The sequence below is a fragment of the Antechinus flavipes genome, chromosome 2 (genome assembly GCF_016432865.1).
Source record: "Antechinus flavipes isolate AdamAnt ecotype Samford, QLD, Australia chromosome 2, AdamAnt_v2, whole genome shotgun sequence".
NCBI classification, from domain to species: domain Eukaryota; kingdom Metazoa; phylum Chordata; class Mammalia; order Dasyuromorphia; family Dasyuridae; genus Antechinus; species Antechinus flavipes.
In genome coordinates this window covers 87946090-87964089 of record NC_067399.1, presented here as the reverse complement: position 1 = coordinate 87964089, position 18000 = coordinate 87946090, and positions in this window count along the sequence as shown.

Sequence of the window (18000 nt, the reverse complement as noted above, 5' to 3'; positions counted from 1 at the left end):
AAGATCAAATATCAACTCCTCTGGATTTTAAGGCTCTCCATAACTTAATTCCTTCTACTTCACTCCTCTTAGTATACTTTTATAGAGCAAGACTCCTTAAATTTTTTCCAGCCATGACCCCTTTTTGCCCAAGAAATTTTTATGTGACCTCAGGTATATAGGTATATAAAATAGATATACAAATAAAACATTTAGTGATAATAAATCATAAAAATATTTTAAATAATTCTTTGGTATAAAATAATTTTACCATGTATTAAAGATGAAAACAAATGTGCATACTAATGAGATGGATGTACTTGTTTATTTTTACATAAAGAATGAAATCTGTGAGGAATATTTGATACCTTTTACTGTGGCCAAATTTTTTGCGACCTCCACATTCAGTTACGCAACCCTATATGGGATCACAACCCACAGTTTAAGAAGCTTTGTTCTAGGACAGAGGTATCAGATTCCTCTATGTGGGGAGGATTGTAGCTCAAGTCCTAGTTTATTAACAGTGTGACTTTGAGCAGGTCATTTAATTTCTCTGGGTCTTTTTTTCTTCTTCTGTGAACTGAAAAGGGTGAACTAAAATCAGAAATCCATAACATTAAGTCGAGGATCTTTTTTTAAAAAAAATTGATTATATTTCAATATAATTGGTTCCTTTTGTAATCCTAAGTATTCTATATTATGCATTTTAAAACATTTTTTCTGAGAAGGCCTCCACTGGTTTTATGAAATTAAGGGATCCATTTACACAATGGATACTTTCTAAGACCACTCTTTGTGCTCTTAGACATTTTTCTGATTCCATGTATTTCAGTCAATCAAATCAATCAACAAACATTTATTAAGTGCCTAGTGTATGACTGTCCCATGATGTTAGGTGCTGGCATACAGGGATAAAACTGAAATAAAACCCAGATCTTTTGGGAATATATGTATACGAGTAAGAATGTATAAAATATATAAGCATTAAATAGAAGACAATCTCTTTTTTTTTTGTCTCTCTGTTTCTCTCTGTCCCTCGTCTCTATCTCTGTCTCTGTTTCTCTCTCTCTCTCCCTCTATTTTCTTTATCTTTCTTTCTGTCTCTGTCTCTCTGTGTCTCTCCTTCCCTTCCTCCTTCTCTCTCTTTCTCTCTTCCCCCCTCTATTTTCTCTGTCTTTCTGTCTCTTTCTCTCTTTCTCTCTGTGTCTCTGTGTCTGTCTCTTTCTCTCCCTCTCTATTTTCTCTATCTGTCTTTCTGTCTCTGTCTCTCTTGCTCTCTGAATGTCTGGGGTTGGTTGGGGAAAGTAAGGGATGGATGGAGATACATCTCTGTCCCCAGAGTGCCAAGGGAGAGCTAGGGACTTCATGGCTGGTAGAAGCCCCTGAGCAGCATCAGCCCCGGGGCTGAGTGAGGTGGGGCTAATGGCAGCAGCTTCCTAATCTAAACAACCTTGTATTTTCCCAGCCTGGAGCTGTAACTCAAGCCTTCCTGGTCTAGCTGTGAATGGGGGTGGAGGCCATGAGAGCATTTGGAATGGAGTGAGCAATCAGAGTACATCCTTCGGATTTTAGACTGGGGTTCTTGGAAGGAGGGGAGTGAGGGGGCGGGAAGAAGCACGCCAATTATATGGAGCGGGGAGAAATAAATAGCTTGTTTTGCTTACATTGTGATATTCAATGACCTGAATCACTCAGAGTTTCCATTCTCTGCTTCTCCAGCTGCTCTTTACATGTTTCATTCATAATGCTTTGCAGGAAGCAGCAAGCTATGCATACCAAGGTTTTTAGTCATTTTTTTTCTTTCTGAACCCTGGGTTAGGATTAGAACATTCTGCAAACCACATTGTCCTCAGTTGGAATCCCAGGAGGAAGTGGGAGGTGTCCTATAGGATACCGAATAGAGGTCCCAACTTCAGGGATAAAATAAAACACAGACAACCTTTTAATAAACAATATCAGTCCCATCTCTGAGTTGTCAGTGATGGTCCAACCCTCTCTGTGAGCCCTGTGGAAATATACTGGTCCCGACACTTACTGCTGTCTGTTCCTTTGTTTTTGCTTTTTCTGTGACTGGAAAAAGGGAATATAGAGAAAAAAGGGTGAGAGGTACATGCTCTGGGGGTGTGGTTCTCCGGGGGTTGTTTCGGATGTGGTAACACAGCCATAGGCACCCACTGTTCAGACGAGACTCTCTTCCATAATATTGGCAGCCCGATTGTAGACTCATAGGATCATAGGCCTATATACAACCCTTAAATGTTACTTATGGGGAAACTGAGGCTCAAATAGACTAAATCAAGGTCACACAGACAGTAAACAGCAAAGGTTGCTGGATCAATGATCTTTCCTTTACACCATTGCATTGTTTTGTCTTGTGTGTATGTAACATAAAGGATCTCCTTCATATATAGACCTTCAGAAAGCCTTTGACCATTTACTCAAAATCATAACTTATAAGCCCTCACCAAAATGTTTATATTTACTAAGTTGAGACATTTGCTGAAAATAAAAAATATTAAAATAAAGGATCTCCTTCATATATAGACCTTCAGAAAGCCTTTGACCATTTACTCAAAATCATAACTTATAAGCCCTCATCAAAATGTTTATGTTTACTAAATCAAGAGACACATTTATTGAAAATAAAAGATATTAAAATAAAGGATCTCCTTCCCATATAGACCTTCAGAAAGTCTTTGACCATTTACTCAAAACCATAACTTATAAGCCCTCACCAAAATGTTTATATTTACTAAGTCAAGAGACACATTTGTTGAAAGTAAAAGCTATTCAAACAAGAAAGTAAAATAAGAGATAAGAGAGATTTCCCCATGTGCATAAGAACACATTCTCCCTCATTCCCACTTCCCAATTGCCCTCCTTTGAATGATGGGAACACACAAGAAACACACATTGCCAGAAAACACATAGAGAGGGACACACATGTGTGCACTGTATGCTTCTGCCACACCACTACCAGAGGGTCTTCACTGGCTTCTATTACAATGCTGCTCTTTAGTTTGAGAACTTCAAGAGCTATTTTTAGCTCTTTGGGGACTTACTATATGCATCAGAGTCTGTCCTTTGCATTGTTTTTAATTCCCCTTCTTCCACTTAGGAATCTCTTTGTCAAAATACTTATGTAAGCTAAGGTCTTAAAATTATCTTTTGCTTTTTATCATAGCCCATAGTTTCTTTCAAGTCATCTTGTTGCAAAAGCACTAGATAAAATTAAGATAAATGGATTCCTTTCAGTCCCCATAATGCCCCTGGTTACTATGAAAATCAACTGAAAACAAGACCACAAAGGGGAAAGGAAGACTGGTAGAGATGACAACTTTTGTCCCACTCACCAGCAACCAAAATTGTTACCATTGACTGAGTCACATTGCTTTTTTTGCTTATAGCTCTTCCATGGCTCCCTATTGACCATTAATCAATAGAGTTTAAAATCCGTTGCTTGGTCTTCAAGGCTTTTCCCAATCTGGCTCCAATTTACCTTTCCTGTCTAATCTCACAATCTTTCCCTCTGTAAATATTCGATGTCCCAGGCAAAGTAGAGGACTGTCTGTTCCCTAATCATGCACTGTGCTTTCCCAGATCCACTTATTCTCTGTTCTTCTTTCATTCCTCACCAGCTACTTTCCTTCATCGGAAAGATCTCCAGCTGTTGTCCAGGTTGGTGACTTTCTAGCCTGGGCCACCATTTTACGAAGATTCCCAGCCATATTCACTGTCATCCAGGATTGATTTATTCCCTCAGCAGCTGCCTTGCAGGGGACTGGGGACCCTTAACCCATCTCCACTTCTCCTTTAGAATGTATGCTCCTTGAGGTTAAGCTCTGCCGAATTTGCTTGTATTTATATCCCCAGCACTTAGTATGGTGCCTGCTTCATAGTAAGCGTTTAATAAATGCTTTCTCTATGTGTAGGTCTTTGCTCCCTATGACTACCCCCCTTTCCTAGTTGAATTACTCTTCAAATTTTAAAGCCCAACCCCTATGCCTCCTCCTCTCTGAAGCCTTCTCTGATGACCTTAGGCAATAAAGACTTCACATGCTCCTTATTCTGTATTTTTCATGTAAAACTATTTTATTTTTATTTGCTCATACTTTTCCTCCCTCCAATAAGCCCCATGAAACAATACTGAAAAGGCAGCATGGAGTAGTATAGAATGCTAAATTTTGATTTAAAGGATTTGGATTCAAATCCTGACTATGTCACTCACTACTTGTGGTCAAAGGTTACCTCAATTCTCTGAGCTTCAGCTTCTTTCATAAAATGAGATACTAGATTTTCTCTAAAATCCTTCCACCTTTAAGTCTAAAGTGATTCTCTGAGCATCTTCTTCTTAAAATGTTTAATCTTCCCAAGTACCTGGTTTGGTGCTCAGCTAAGTCAATGCAGAATTAAATTGAATGGCTGCAGTCTACACACTCAAAATGAGAAAATCTAACAGTTGAGATGAAGAAAATATTTGAAGAGTGTTTAATGGGAAAACCTTTCAGTCATGTCTGATTCTTTATGACCTTATTTGGAATTTTCTTGGCAAAGACACTGAAATGATTTGACATTTCTTTCTCCAGGTCATTTTACACGAGGAAACTGAGGCAAACTGGGTTAAGTGACTTGCCCAGGATCACACAGCTAGTGTCTGAGATTGGATTCGAATTCAGGTCTTCCTGATTCCAGAACTGGCTCTCTAACCACTGCACCACCTAACGGCTATAATGGGAAACTAGGGTCCATATCACAAATTCATTTGCTGACCATTATTCTCTCTGTCCTTGAGCATTCCTTACCTCCAGCTCCTAAAATCTCCTACTGGCCTCACACTCAAGTCAAGTGCCTCCTTCTCTTTGTGATCTTTCTTGATTCTTATACTCCCATGCCCTCCCTCCCAAAAGTCTTTTCATTTATTAGATGAATGCTTATTTATGTACCTAGTGTCTCTTCCCTCTGACTATTGGGCTGTGCAGAGATGTGGATCATGGATTCAGAGCTCTAGAGGATCCCAGAGGACGTCTAACTCAACTGCTTCATTTTATGCATGAGGAAACTTTGACCCAAAGAATGAGACTCCTTGGTGGGAGTTTGTGGCAAAACCCGTGGCCAGCATCAAAGCCTCAGGAAAACCAACAGGAACAAGGTTGACTGGGTGACAAGGCAGGGAGTTTGTTTAGCTCAGGGAGGAGGAGTCTAGATGCAAGATAAGAATTTCAGAGTTTTAAGAAAAACAAACACTTTCTGCCATCCTCCTTTGATGCTTGGCCCTATTGTGACATCCCTGAGATCTCTGAGTCCCAGGACATGATTATTTCTTAGAATTCTGGAGCTGGAAGAGACAGAGATTATCTAATATTTCTTCCCTTTGCTGATAGAAAAGCCCTCAGAGTATGGCACATACACATGTAACTGAAAAGACTCCACTAATTCCTCCCAGATGATCATTCCTCACCCCAACACTCCCTGGCAGAGAAGAAAAACATCTTTATATTAGCAATGAGCAGGCCTGGCCTACAGTACAATGGGGAAGCTATTGATTTTTTGGTACTTCTACCTTTTCCAATGTCAAGGCAATGTGATGGAGGCCCCAAATCATTAAACTTGGTGTGGGAGTTCTGAATTTGCATTTCTCCTCTACTATCTATTTCTATGAGAGCTTGGGCAAATCATTTTGTTTCTCTATGCCTCAGTTTCCCTTTTTGTAAGTGGAAGATATTATTTTGATGCTTTTAAGTCCTTTCTAGCGCTGACTCTCCCAAGTGCCCTTCTTGTGACCTTGTCTACTAAAGCTGAAAACATATTTTTTTCCCTAAATATACATAAAGATAGTTTTCAGGATTCATTTGTGTAAGATTTTGTGTTCTGAATTTTTTCTCCTTCTCTCTCTAATCTCCACCTTTGCCAAAACTGCAAGCAATCTGATATAGGTTGTTTATTGCACATAACTTTTAAGAATTTGATTTTATTCCTCCTCCCCAGAACATTTACATTTTAAAAAAGGAACTTGGAAAGGGAATATTTAATCCAAAGGAATGAAGCTCTAATGGTGATAATTTCAGGTGTAGGAACAAGTCTGAGATAAGGGGAATTTTAATCATATTGAGTCCTACTGTGAAGACACAAGCCCTTTCCAACAATAAAATTAGCTCTGGATAGAGGGAAAGAGAGAACTTCTCTGCTTTGGGGCCTTTGATTGTCAGGATAAAAATTAAATGAGGACTCAAGGGTGTGTATGGATGTTAAAATTAACTCTTGGGGCCTGGGAGGCAGCATTTGCTCCTGGGGAATCTCTCCAAAAATCTGCCTTTTAAAATCTGATACAAGTTTCTGCGTCGAGAAGAGGAGGAGCCCTGTTTGCTGGCACTCCCTATATTTGGGCTCAGCCCTCAAGTCCTCAGGACTCAAGCCTGTCACTGATCTCACCCCCTTGGTATCAAGTGGGCTACACCCAGACGAAGCGGGGTCTAGGCATGTACACAGGTGCCAAGAGCAGCCTCAGGCTGGAAAATGATGGGGGAGGATGCTCAGATCGGGGGCACCTAAGTGCATCTCCTCGCCTCCCTTATTCCCAACCTTCCAAATAGCTGTTATCTCTTTGGGCTAGGGACTGATCTGTTAGATCATGGATCGTGGATCCAGAGGGATCTCAGAGGACATTTATCTCAACTTCTTCATTTTATACATGAGGAAGCTTTGGCCCAAAGAATTAAATGTCTTTCTCAAGGTGACATAGGTAATAAAGGATGTGGGTGTGATTTGAATCCAAGCCCTCCAAGACTCTTTGTAAGACACTTTGTAAGTGCTCTATGAGATCTTGCTGAAGCTTGTTTTTGTTATAGGTAATTCTGAGCAAGAAGGAAGATGAATCCCTGACCTTCTTGGCCCGTCACTTGTTATTTAGGTTTCTGTTGTTGGAGGAGAGGATATGGTTCCTGCAGTTCCTGCCTTCAGACATTACCTAGCTAGAAGGAAAAGCTGATTCTTGAGCTGGGCAAACTTTTTGTCTAAAAGGAAAAGTGTTGGATGGAATGCCAGACCTGGAGTCAGAAAGACTCATCTTCATGAGTTCAAATATGGCCTCAGACACTTACTAACAGTGTGACCCTGGGAAAATCACTTAATCCAGTTTTCCTCAGTTTCCTCATCTATAAAAGGAGTTGGTGAAGGAAATGGTAAATCACTCCAGTATCTTTGCCAAAAAAACACCAAATGGGGTCATGAAGAATTGGAAATGATTGAAACAACTGAATAACAACAAGAAGAAGACCTCAATCAAATGGGAAGATATAATTAAAATAGTTAGCATTTATACAGTGCTTTAAAGTTCACAAGACTCCTTATATATATGTGTGTGTATATATATATATATGCTATCTCAATTGATACTTAAAATAATACTATCCAAATTCATTAGCCAAAAAGGCTTACTGCATCTTAGGCTCTATTTTTTTATTAAAACTTTTTTTAAGTTTTCAAAACATATGTATGGATAATTTTCAACATCCACCATTGCAAAGCCTTGTATTCCAAATTTTTCCCCTATCCTCCCTGTAGGCGGCAAGTAATCCAATATATGTTAAACATGTGCAATGTTTCTATACATATTTCCACAATTATCATACTGCATAAGAAAAATCAGGTCAAAAAGGAAAAAAACAGAAAGAAAACAAAATGCAAGCAAACAATCACAAGAAGAGTGAAAAGGCTATATTGTAATCCACACTCATTTCCCACAGTCCTCAGAACACAGACCCAAAGGGAAAAAAGTACAGAAGATAGAAAATAGTGTACCTTGATCTGTATTCAGACTCCATCAGTTTTTTATCTGGAGGTTGGTAGTATTTTTCATCATGAATCCTTTGGAATTACCTTGAATCATTGCATTGCTGAAACTAGCTAAGTCATTCACAATTGATCATTGCATACTGCAGTTACCATGTATAATGTTCTCCTTGTTTTTCTCTCTTCACTTTGCATCAGTTCGTGTAAGTCTTCCCAGTAAAACTTATAGTTTTAAAATGTTACCTGGAACACACAGGGGGTAAATGGCTTGCCCAGTGTCACAGTCAGAACTTGTCAAAGGCAAGTTTTATCCCTAAAGATTCTGAAGATATCTTTTCACTAAATTACGCTGTCTTTTGGTCCAGAGAAGTGAGTTCATTCCAATGAGGAGCTCAAAGGGACATTATATTAATCCTGAACTATCTCTATACCCAGACCACCCTCAGCCTTGGGCAATGTAGACAAAAAGATCTGGCTCTACCCAGATTTGACTGAATAGAATTCACCTTAGTCTAGAGATTCCTTGCAAGGTTAGATGGGATTGGATAGAGAAGAAGGTTAGCTCTACCTTCAGAAACCAAGGGCGTGAAATGAGGATAATAGAAAAAGGGGGAAATCTGAATCTACCTAAATCATTGATTATTAATAATCATTTCTCTCACTGGCAATCTTAAAGCAGAAACTGAATGATCTAGGATATTCCAGAGAAGACTCTTCTTCAGATCTGAATTGGCCAGATAACTTCTGAATATGTCTTCTAAATCTGAGATTCCATGATCCAATGATAGGAGGAGCGGGATACACTGCTGACATGAGGTGTTGATACCCATCTCTTCCCTTGTATAAATCCAAGAACTCAATGGAGCCCAAGGACAGTAGGTCTCAGTGAGCCTTTGCCCACAGGGAAGGGAACGGCCCTCGATTCCCCAACCTTCTGGGAACAGGCCATTTAAAAGAAATGGGAGTAGGAAGCAAGGGACCCCAGGCTGAACCCAAGCCCATCCCTTGGCTTTATTGCTGCCTTGTTTACTCCTGAGGGCAGAAAGTCTGGTGGTTCTGAGGGGAAGGGATCAACAAGGGTGGCTTTGGCTTCTGGACCCTTAAGGGAGAGGCTGTGCCTGCTGAGTATGGGAACCAGGGGGGAACTACCCCCTTTTGTCTCAAGGGAAGCAAGGGGTGCTGTGTAAGTCCACAAAGGCTTTTTCTTATCTGAAACTGTTTCTGGTCCAGTGGCAAGTTGAGAGTTTCGTGTAATGGTTTGGAACTTGGACATACCATCGTCCATGACCTGCCTCTGCTGGCTGGATTGGAGGGGGAGTCATAGACACCTGGGGAGCCAGGAGCGCTGCCCTCAGCTGTATGTCCCTCCTCCGCCTTACTTGGGCTCTCTAACTCCGAGCCAAGCCCAGAACAGACTGGCCTCTCTCCTTTCTCTTCCCAATCCCTCCCCCTCCTCCTCAACAGAGCCTGGTTTTTTATCACAGATTAAACAGAGACTTTCTCCATTTCCTATGGTCCCAGGCCACCAGCACCCGCACTTCCCCCACCCACTCCAGAGTCTTTCTGGCTCAGGCTCTCCTGGGAATAGAAGTAAATGGACAAATCAGGGGACTCTAAGAAATATGGAAGGGCACTTACTGAGGGGAGAAGGGTCCTGCTAAACCAACACATCCCCCAAGCAGTCACTGTTATTTCCTACCAAACCAATTGCACAGACTCTTGCCTGGCCTCAGAGGCGATTATTTGTTTCATTAGCTGGGAAGAAAACTGACTGCAGGGCTGAGGAATTCTAATCAAGCTGCCTCAGCTGGCAGACCAGCCTGCTGGCAGGGGAAAGATCTATCTGGCAGCTTACAGAGACCTTGGGCAGCACAGCCAACTCTGATCCTGATCCTCCACTGTCAGAATCTCAGACAGTCTCCCAAACCTTTTGTGTTCCCCAATTCCAGTTGACTTATGACTTGTGTGATCTTTGGCAGATACTTTAATTTCTACAGGCCTTAGTTTCCTTATCTGTAAAATGTTGACACTGGACCAGAGGATTAGCTCTGGTCCTGTCCCAGGTATGAGCCTCTATGTTTATTTTTAATTTTTAATAAAGCTTTTTTTCAAAACACATGCATATATAGTTTTCAACATTTACCCTTGCAAAACCTTGTGTTCTAAATTTTTTTCTCTCTCCCTTTCCCCTCCCCTAGATAGCAAGTGATCCGATACATGTTAAAATGTGAAATTCTTCTTTACATATTTCCACAATTATTATAATGCACAAGAAAAATCGGATCAAAAAGGAAGGAAAATGATAAGGAAAACAAAATACAAGCAAACAACAACAACAAAAAAGTGAAGATACTATGTTGTGATCTACTTTATATCCCCTTTCTGGATGCAGATGGCTCTCTCTATAACAAATTTATTGGAATTGGATTGAATCACTTCATTATTGAAAAGAGTCACGTCCATCAGAACTGATCATCCCATAATCTTGTTACTGTGCACAATGTTCTCCTGGTTCTGCTCATTTCACTCAGCACCAGTTCCTGTAACTCTCTTCAGGCCTTTCTGAAATCATCCTGCTGATCATTTCTTATAGAACAATAATATTCCATAACATTCATGTGTCATAATTTATTCAGCCATTTATCAACTGATGGACATCCATTCAATTTCCAGTTCCTTGCCATTACAAAAAAAAAGAACCCTTGTTTATAAGGAAAACACTGTGAAAGCACACTGTACCCATGCCTTTTCCAAGGTCCAGATCAAGTTCAAGTCCATTTCAAGATTCACTCCCAGACCTGCTCTCCTCCCTTCAAATCATTTAACTCTTGGGCAGCTTAATTCAATGTCCTCTCCATCTTCATACTTTGACACGATTCCTGTATTTCAGCATCTCCTGAGATCACAGGATCAATCCCAGGGACCTCAGAGACTATCTAGTCCAACTCATGCTTGAATGAGTGTACTATGTTCCAGGCTCTATGTTAAGTGCTGGAGATAAAAATGACTTCAAGAAATTTACACTCTAATGATAGAAGACAATATTCAAAAGGAAGCTGAATGGTAGCAATGAATGGAGCACTGGTCCCTGGAGTCAGGAGAAATTGAGTTAAAATCTGGCCTCAGACACTCACTAGCTGTGTGACCCTGGGAAAATCACTTAACCCCAATTGTAATGGAAAACAAATAAGAAACTGAAAAGTGGAGGATAGCAAGGGTAGAGGGCAAAAGGTACACAGCTTGAGAGCTTGATAGAGATGTCAAAGGAATGCAACACAGAAAATAAAGAGATGGCTGGCTTGGAACTCCAGTTAAATGGTAGTTTTGGAGATCATCACTTTCCCCTTCCAATTAGAAGGATAAGAGGATATTGATAAGGTGTGAGTATCAAGGCAAGATGATGAAGATTCCCAAAGATGAAATTTCTGGGGTAAAGGGGAGAAAGAGATCCAAAAGACTGGGTGGGAAATGAAAAGGAATCCTATCTACAATAATCCAACAAACAGCCATCCAACCTTGACTTAAAGACCTCCAATGAGTAGGAAACATCTCAATCCATAGGAAGGCCATGACACTGTGAAATACCATTTTTTTATTAGAAGGTTTGATCTTATATCAAGCTTAGATTTGGACCTTGGCAACTTCCCTTTTTTTTGCTCTTAGTTCTCCCCACTGGGGACAAGCAGAACAAATCTAGTATTTTCCATATGAATGCTCTCCAACACATGAAGGGAACTATCATCCATGTATTTCAGTATCTCCTGAGATTAAAGAGTCAATCTCAAGGACGTCAGAGACTATCTAGTCCAACTCATGTTTGAATAAGTATACTACGTGCCAAGCTCTATGTTAATTGCTGGGGATACAAATGGCTTCAAGAAATTTACAATCTAATGATGAAAAAGACACTTCAAATGGAAGCTGAGGGGTAGCTAGGTGGTGCAATGAATGTAGCACCAATCTCTAGAATTAGGAGGAATTGAGTTAAAAATCTGTTTTTCAGTTGCTGTTTAGTCATTTTTTCAGTCATATCTGAAGCTTCATAATTCCTTTTGTTTTTGTTCATTTTTTAAAAAAAGCAATAACATTGGAATAGTTTGCCATTTCCTTTTCCAGCTCATTTTTACAGATGAGGAGAGACAAAAAGTGTTAAGTGATTGCCAAGTGTCTGAGGTCAGATCTGAATTCATGAAGATGAGTCTTCCTGACTCCAGACCCAGCATGTTATCCACTAGCCACCCAGGTGCTCCATCATCCTTGCTACCCCCATCCCTGCCAAATCTTGCCTTTTCAAAATGCCCACATTCTAATAACTTTTTTATCTTTCTCATTCCTCCTGCCAACATATTCCAAAATCCATGGGCAGTTTCACAGAGACTTATTCACAAGGCAAATTAATCATCCAGAAAAAATAATTGAAATGGATTATAGAAAAGCAAGGGCTTTAAAAGAATTGGTCCAAAAGTGAACTGGTAATCACTAAGCTTGTTGACTGGCTCTATTCTAATTCTCTCGATAAATGCTGAGGGTCAGTCAGTCCTTAGGAAGTTTCTTTGGTCCAAAAAGGTTGTTTCCTTGACCTGCCTTTTCCAAATCTTTTATCAGAATAGTAAATCAAATATCCTCCCCCAAAACCCAGTTCACTATGTTGCTCTATTTATTTTCTAGTTTCTTAGGTTTATTTATAAGATTTTGGGTTGGAAGATACCTTGGAGGTCATTTACTATTACTATTTACAGATAAAAAAACAAAAACAAAAACAAAAAAAAGATCAAATGATTTGCCAAAGATCATATATGTTATAAGTTAAAGAGTTGATATTGAACCTTCCCAGGTCCTCTGACTCCTAATCGGATATTCTTTCTTCTACATTACAGTTACATTGTCAGAATTTAAACATCTGTGCTAGATCTCAATCCATTCAATTTGTAGCTGCCCAGAAATCCTTCTTACGACATTTCAACAAATAGTTAACTCATACTGACCTCAACATCTAGTATTGGAGAGCTCATCAGCCCCAGAGGTGGCTCTTTTTATCTTTGGCAAGCTCTAATCTTTATGGAGTACCTCTTTATATGGAACTGAAATATGCTTCTCTACAATTTCCATCAACTGTTTTTGTCTTCTTCAATCAAGGAGAAAAAAATCTAATCCTTCTTTTAAAAGGTCGAAGATATCAATCATGATTCCCTCAAATTTTTTTCCAACTCCTTATTTCTTTTAAGCAATCTTTAAGCCTTCCTAAAATATAGTGCCTAGACATTCATGAACTATTGGTGGAGTTATTTTGAAAAGCAATTTGGAACTATGTCTCCAAAGTTACTAAAGTTACTGGGTATCATACCCTTTGATGTAGTGATAACCCTACTAGTTTTATACCACAAAGAGATCAAAGGAAGAGGGGAAAGGACCCATAGATACAAAATTATCTATAGCAGCTCTTTTTATTGTGGACAAGAATTGGAAACTTAGTGGGCATCTGGCAGTTGGGAAATGGCAAACAAATCATGATAGATGAGTATGGTGAAATATTATTGAATATATTTTAAGAAAAAAAATAAGGGGATGATTTCAAAGAACTGGGAAGATCTCTATGAGTTGATGCAGTGAGCAGATCCAAGAAAACAATTTATATAATAGCAACACCATTATAAAGACAAAAAATTTGAATGACTTAAGAAAACTTTAATGATCAACCATGATTTCAGAGAACTGATTATCAAACATTCTTCTTTAGCCATGCCTTGATAAGAGGTGATGAATGCATAGTTCAGAAGAAGATATGTATTTTTTGACACAGCCAATATAGGAATTTGTTTTGCTTAACTACACATATTGGTTATGATAGTTTTGTTTTTCTTCTTTTAATGGGAAATGGGAAGAAAAATAAAATGGATTTTATTAATTAGAAATAAATCAAATCTAAAACAATAGTGAAAAATACAATAAAACATGGTGCCCAAAATTGGACACACATGGTTCTCCACAAATGTAGTCTGATCAGTGCAGAGGATAGAAATGTCTCTTGTTCCAGTGCACCCCAAGATTATATTCTTTCTGGTTGGCATGGGATATCACTGATCCATATGGAATTTGTTCTCCCATGAAACCTCTGTGTCTTTGTCACATTGACTATTTATTGCTTAATTATGCCAATATCATCCATTCACAGTTGATTTTTGAAACCCAAGATAAAAGTTCATGTTTGTTAAAAAGATAATTTTACCTTATTAGATTTGGTCTAGCATGTCAGCAGCTTTTTGGCTCCAGATTCTCATCTCTAAGGTATTAGCAATTGCTTCCAGTGTCATGTTATCTGCTTATTTGATAAGAGCGGATCATGAAGAGGCAGATTTACCTGCTGCTTTATTGACTATGTCAAGTCAATAATTCACATAGCTGATGATGATTGCTGGCACAGAATCTGCTCCTTCAGCTAGAATTAACACTGAATTGGGAATCAAAATACCTGGGTTTTAGCCTTGTTCCTGTCCCATACTATATGCTGGCAAGGGATTGTCTCTTATCCCAAATGGGGACAATCATTTTTGCTGCTCACTCTCAGTGTTTTTGGGAAGTCAAATGAACTAATGATATGGAAAAAGCTAAGACATTATAAAGATGACATGGTGTGGTGAAAGGAACCTGTAGGAAGGAATCCAAATCACCACTCTGCTCCTTGGTACTTGTGTGATTTCTGGCAAATCACTTGCCCTATATTGTCCTCATTTTCCATATCTATAAAGTAGGGAGGGATTTGTCATTGACAACTAAGGTCTCTTCCAGCTATGAAAATGTGAGCTATTTTAGGAAACAAGTTGGCAAAGTTTGGTTTCAAAGCCCTTTGAAAAACTTTCTGTATTCATGGGAGGCAGTGTGGTCTAGTAAAAAGAGCACTGGAAGTCAGAAGATCTAGGTCTGAATTCTAATTGACTAGGATGATTTTAGTATAATATGTATATGTTTCAGTTTTACTTATTACCCACTGGTATAGGGGTGGAAATGTTTTATTTTGACATGTTCACTGTTATGATTTGCTGAATACATTTTTTAAAAAGACCACTGAATTTCAAGGCCCCAACTCAAGTGATTATTTAACAACCAAGCACTCATCTTTTTAATACTTACATTCTACTAGTGTTAGTAGATGGTCCCAAATCATAGGAAACCACTTTCTATAAAGGGTTAGAAGGGAATATCACAAAGGAGGCACTGGAGAGGAACACGGTGGATATAAGAAGGCTGCAACTTGATCATGTGATTAAAAGACAAACCTCAGAAGCCATCAAATTAAAAATCCCACAATGTAAACAACAAAATACAATTCTGAAGAATCAGAGATGAAGATTGAAAGAAAAAAGATTGAATAAAACTAGGAAGCCAGTATTTTGAGAAACTAATAGAATAGATGATGTGAGATCCTCAGCCAATGAGGATGAGGGTCAGTGGTGGGAAGGGGTATTTGCATTAGGGATTAAAAGTATTGACTCTGCCCCCTGAAGGTGCTTCCTCCCTTTAATTGTCTGCTGGAAGGGTGGGCACCCTTCTCGAGAGAATGTATAATAAATTTTGCTTTGCTTCTAGAGCTCTCTCCAGCTTTTTTATTAAATGGTGACCCCTCACCATTTCTAAACCACACATCACCAAAACACCTTTCTATGGTCGGGATCTTTTTTGTTATTTGCTCATTTCTGCAGTATATTTCTTGACTTTTAGCTCTATGTTAAAAGTTGGACAAGCCACTAAATGTTTCCTACCTTGAGGTGGTATAGTGGATAGAATGTTAGATTTGGAATTAGAAAGTCACCAATTGAAATCCTGTCTCTTATGCCTAGTGGCAATCTGACTTCGGAAAATCATTTCATGTTTCACCACTTCCCAGGATTGCTGTGAGGATCAAATTTGATAGCACATCTCATAAGGTAAATGCTATCATCATTGTCGTCAATATCATCAACATCATCATCAATATCACTGACATTGTTAATATCATTGTCAATATCCTCATCATTATCATCTATCTATAAATGTCCATTTCCTGATCTATAATAATAATAATAATATAATAATAATCTATAATAATAATTGGGCTCTTGATCCCTAAGGAATCTTCCGTGTTTCTATTACTATTGATTAGAAATAGTAATAATAATATGAGTCAGTATTTATATAGCACTTTGATTTTGCAAGGTACTCTACATGTAATATTTCACTTGATCTTTGTAACAACTTTCTGAAGTAATTACACCTTTATTCTCCTTGTACACATAAAGCAACTGAGGCTAAGAGAGGTTGATTGGCTTGCCCATAGGTAGTTAAGTGTCTGAGATCCAAATCCAAGTCTTCCCAGTGATAATCCCAAGATTCCCGATGTTCCCATCCAGTATTCTGTCTATAATGCTAACTGTTGCCTCTCCTGTGGAAGGGGTGATGTAAATGCTGGCTAGAATGGTCAAGGAAAGCTCTGAGAAGGAGGTGAGTTTTGACTGGTCTTGGTGGAGAAGAGAGTGGGAAGAGGGAATCCAGAAGGCAAGAGTGCCCATGGGGTGGGTGGAAACCCCTCATGGGGCAGAGGGGGAGAACGTGGAGGAACATGATTGAAAAGGGGAGACCCCGTAGGAGTCCCCTCTGGCTGAGGCATGGGGATCCCACTGGGAGGCAGTGGGAGACGAGGCTGCTCAGGTAGGATGGGAGGAGCATAGGAGAGTGACCCAGATCATCACCAGTGGGAGAGGCAGAGTTCTGCGCTTTTTCCAAAGACCTTGACTAAAGCAGCCGGAATGGGGTCGGTGGAGGCCAGAGCCTGGGCCCAAGCGTCTGCGTCAGTACCAAGCTCTCTCTAATGATGTGAGGGAGGGATCCGAGGCAGGGTGTGTGCCAGCGGCTGCCTGGAGCATTAGCAATTGAATGACACTAAAGCCTGATTGCTCACTAGAGCAGGTGTTGGAAAACTGTCTAATCTTGCCCTGGCAGAGCTAGCCAAGAGGGGGAGGGGTGGATGGGAGAGAAGGAATCAGGAACCTCAAGGACTCAGATGTCCAGTGGGGGCGGGGAAGTTGTGTGTGTCCAGAGTAGTGACCTTCATTCCTAGCTAGGAAACAGCCGGAGCACCGCTCCCCTGTGCCCTCATGCTGCCCTCTAGCTGCCCAGGCTTGCCCATCAGAACTCCACTTGCATTAGTTATGGGGTGGGGGGCTAGTGACATAGCCCTCCACCCTTACTCCCTGCTCTGATCTGGAAAATCCTCAGGAAATTTTTTGGCCCTCCTTCGTACTAGAGAAATCTGATTTTTTTTCCTTTGCTTTTATGGGATATTTACAGTACTTTATTGCAAAATTTGCGTTGATCATATACAATATTATACATATATTTTTAGGCATTTCTGAGTTTCTAAATGTTTTTCTGCATCCTTTTATATATCACCTGCGTCTTCCACAAAACTCCCAAATTCCCATTTAATTTCCTAGGCTGACCTGAGATATGCTGAAACTATGATGATAAAAGCCTCACTCTGGAAAGGGTAAGTGTATATACCCTTGATTGATTGAAGCCCTTACTCCATCCCCCAAACCCCCAAATAAGTTGACAATTCCTCTGATCTTTCATCCCTGATCAAAACTCTACAGTGATAGTCACATTCCTTTGGATTAAAGACTACCCTCTTCAAAGATTCCCTTTTAATGCTACCTGGAAAGGATGATACAATTTAAGCCCTCATGAGAACAACTTTATGAGTCTTTAGGAGTACAGAGGCATGGGGGGTTCTCAAAGGTTGGGGAAAGGGAAACCTGAGTATCCAACTCTTGCCTGTCCTGAGTCCTAGTCTGTGTCTCCTGCCCCAACTTTGACTACTTATCTGTCAAGGAGAAGATGTAGATGATTAAATAAATGAAGATCAGTATTAAAGACTGAACGCATAAAAGCTTAATAGGCTGATTTCCAGAGGACGAAAGGGGAATAATCATCAATCCAAAGGAATGAATATATGATGGTAAAATTTCAGGTATCAGTGATATCATTGGGAGAGGATTTGGGAAGAGAAATGATGTTCCGCTCCGCAAATCATAATATGTACACTGAAGGCTGGTTTTGGTGAGCTGAAAGAAACAGCATTATGGAATACTGAGGGTATCTTTCCAGGGCTTTTCATAGCACAGAAAGTTGGAGGCCACTTTTTCCTTCTCTTCTTCCTTCTTAGTGGAAAGTGATGTTCTGCAAAGAGCACTGGCTTTA